At 42.9% G+C, this 595-nt stretch overlaps 1 protein-coding gene across 2 annotated transcripts in view; it reads left to right on the forward strand.

Moving 5' to 3' along the window:
- The window catches only part of wwp2 (WW domain containing E3 ubiquitin protein ligase 2), a 60,768-nt gene that overhangs the window by 7,931 nt on the left and 52,242 nt on the right, over positions 1-595 (forward strand). The window lies entirely within an intron of this gene.

Genomic DNA, 595 nt, shown 5'->3' on the forward strand with positions numbered 1-595 from the left:
AGCATTAGAGCTGCTCCATTGCAGCGGCTCAGTACTGTAATCACGCGCTTTGCTGTAATAATGCAGGGAACCACTCGTTATAAATCACCGAACTGTGATATTTTCAGAAATAGAAGTTGCGTTTTTTCATCTGAAACGTGCTGCGATTTATATTCCAAAGCCTCTCATATAATGCAGAAACGCTCATGAAGCAAGCAAAACACACGCAATGCGTGCAGGTATTTGTATTGATGCAGAATAGTACAGCCTAGCGCATTTCACACAGGCTGTTAGATTCACTTTCGCCAGAAAGTCGTGTATGCCTAAGGTTGAAAATAAATTATGTTTATAGTGAATGCCTCTATAAATGGTCTTATTTTTACGATTTAGTTTTAATCCAAATGATGCGTGTGCTAAGTGAGTGAACATCAAGGATCACACAACAGAAGTGCACGCGCTAGTGATGCGCGGATGAGCTAAAACGTCACCCGAATCCGCAGCTTCAAATAAATTATCCACCCGCCAACCGCCCGCACCTGTATTTTTGTCTGATTTAGACAACCGCACCCGACCCGCACCCGATCATCACATTAGGGTTCGTATGGTCATGAAAAAC

Source organism: Sinocyclocheilus grahami, unplaced genomic scaffold (genome assembly GCF_001515645.1).
Source record: "Sinocyclocheilus grahami isolate Dianchi unplaced genomic scaffold, SAMN03320097.WGS_v1.1 scaffold709.1, whole genome shotgun sequence".
Taxonomy (NCBI): Eukaryota; Metazoa; Chordata; class Actinopteri; order Cypriniformes; family Cyprinidae; genus Sinocyclocheilus; species Sinocyclocheilus grahami.